Below are 2,908 nucleotides of genomic sequence, written 5' to 3' on the forward strand. Positions count from 1 at the left end.
GCAGAAGTAGTCTCAGTAATATATGCCTTCATCCTTTCAGGCATCTGGTATAAATGAGCTAAGAGACAGTATTATCTTTTGCTTTGTACCTGTTTCAAAGTGTTAATCTAATACTGAATTTATTTTATCACATATCTCATTTATTTATTCATTTACCCTCAGCTACTGTTCTTCCTTTTCTCCATTTGTACCCAGAATTTTCTACCTTTGGAAGGGACATTACGTTTGATCACTGTGCTGGTCTTGATTTCCAGCAGCAATACTACTATAAGCAAGTACCTTCCCATCAATCCACTCCCACTTCGACAGGTTACATTTACATTGGTATTGAGCTAGTGTTAAAAACCACAGGCTTTTAGGCTCCCCATATAATGGAAATTAACACAGGGCCAAGCAGTTTTCCCAGACAAGTCTTTTGGGTTTTGTGCTTGAGGGTAAGGGAAACAGAGGGGGTGCAAAGATTTCCCAGTTGGCTCCCCGAAAGGATCCTACAGGGATTTTTTTTTTTTTTTATGAAGAAAAGAAGGGAATTTATATCAGGGATAGGGTATGCAAGCTAGGCTGGGCAAAGCACATGAGAGGAAGGGTATGTGGGTCAGCATATCCTGTTGTGATGGTTATCTTGAGTAATGGGCCATCTAGTGATGTGGCTAGTGGCAACAAAGTTGTAAATCAATTGTTCAGCATTCCTACCAGAGGTGGGACACTCTGCAATCTTAGTTGGACATTTGGATCCCCTAAGGCCAGTTTCTGAAATTCCTCAAGTAAAAGGCATGGCTAAATATTATGAGAGCACAAAATAATGTTTATTTTATTTGTATGACTAAAACCTCTAGGATAGCAGGTATAGTGTCAGAGAGGTAATGACATGGGTTTTGTGATCAGTGGGACAAAAGAAAAAGAAATTTGAAAAAGGAGCCAAGTCCCAATCCTATTCTGTCACACTAGTAGGCTATTTTTATCACTAGGCAATATAGCTGCACTCACTGTAACAGGTGTCCCCAACCCCTTGACCATGGACCCAGTACAGGTCCAGTCTGTTACAGGAACCAGGGCACACAGCAGGAGATGAGTGGAGGGCCAGCATTTCTGCCTGAGCTCCACCTCCTGTCAGATCAGTGGTGACATTAGATTCTCATAGGAGCATGAACCCTATTATGAACTGCACATGTGAGGGATCCAGATTGTGTGCTTCTGTGAGAATCTAACTAATGGCTGATTATCAGAGGTAAAACAGCTTCATCTTAAAACCATGACCCCACCTCAGTCCATGGAAAAATTTTATTCCACAAAACTGGTCTCTGGTGCCAAAAAGGTTGGGGACTGCTGCACTATAAAACCCAATTTTGCCAGAAGGGGTCAAAGCATAAGCTGCCTCATAAGGCCCTTAGGAATTCTGACATAAATGTTTAAAAATAAATAGGTAAAACAGAAACAATAACCACTTTATATAAATCCTGTTCAAACATGTTGCATTAGTCTGTTTTCACACTGCTGAAAAAGACATACCTGAAACTGGGTAATTTATAAAGAAAAAGAGGTTTAATGGACTCACAGTTCCACATGGCTGGAGAGGCCTCACAATCATGACAGAAGACGAAAGGCATGTCTTACATGGTGGCAGACAAGAGAGAAGGAGAGCCAAGCAAAAGGGGAAAGCCCTTATAAAACCATCAGATCTCACGATACCTATTCACTACCACAAGAAGAGTATGGGGGAAACTGGCCCCATGATTCTATCATCTCCCACTGGGTCCTTCCCACAACATGTGGGAAATATAAGCAGTCTTATTCAAGATGAGATTTGGGTAGGGATGCAGCCAAACCATATCATTTCACCCTTGGCCCGTCCAAAATCTCATATCCTCACATTTCAAAATCAATCATGCCTTCCCAGCAGTCCCCCAAAGTTTTAACTCATTTCAGCATTAATTCAAAAGTCCACAGTCCAAAGTCTAATATGAGAGAAAGCAAGTCCCTTTTGCCTATGAGCCCATAAAATCAAAAGCATATTAGTTACCTCCTAGATACTTTGGGGGTCCAGGTATTGGGTAAATATACCCATTCCAAATGGGAGAAATTGGTCAAATCAAAGGGGCTAAAGGTCCCATGAAAGTCCAAAAATCCAGCAGGGCAGTCAAATCTTAAAGCTCCAAAATGATCTCCTTTGACTCCAAGTCTTACATTCAAGTCACGCTGATGCAGTAAATGGGTTCCCAAGGTCTTGGGCAGCTCTGTCCCGTGGCTTTGCAGGGTACGGCCTCCCTCCTGGCTGTTTTCATAGGCTGGTGTTGATTGTCTGTGGCTTTTCCAGGCACATGGTGCTAGCTCTCAATGGATCTACCATTTTGGGGTCAGGAGGACAGTGATCCTCTTCTCACAAATCCACTAGGTAGTTCACAAGTGGGGACTCTATGTGGTGACTTGTATTTCACATTTGCCTTCCACAGTGCCCTAGCAGAGGTTCTCCATGAGGGCCTTGCCCCTGCAGCTAACTTTGGCCTGGATGTCCAGCCATTTCCATATATCCTCTGAAATCGAGGTGGAGGTTGTCTAGCCTCAATTCTTGACTTCTGTGCACCCCCAGGCTTAACACCATGTGTAAAGCCCTGGCAAAACATAGGGCTTGCACCCTCTGAAGCTATGGCCCAAGCTGTACCTTGGTCCCTTTTAGCCATGGTTAGAGTGGCTTAGACACAGGGCACCAAGTCTCTAGGCTACACATAGCACGGGAACCCTGGACCCAGCCCAGGGAACCATTGTTTTTTCTCCTAGGCCTCCAGATCTGTGATGGGAGGGGCTGCTGCAAGGGTCTCTGACATACCTTGGAGACATTTTCCCCCTTGTCTTGGGGATTAAGATTTGGCTCCTTGTTACTTATGTAAATTGCTGCAGCTGGCTTGAATTT

Source organism: Rhinopithecus roxellana, chromosome 7 (genome assembly GCF_007565055.1).
Source record: "Rhinopithecus roxellana isolate Shanxi Qingling chromosome 7, ASM756505v1, whole genome shotgun sequence".
Taxonomy (NCBI): Eukaryota; Metazoa; Chordata; class Mammalia; order Primates; family Cercopithecidae; genus Rhinopithecus; species Rhinopithecus roxellana.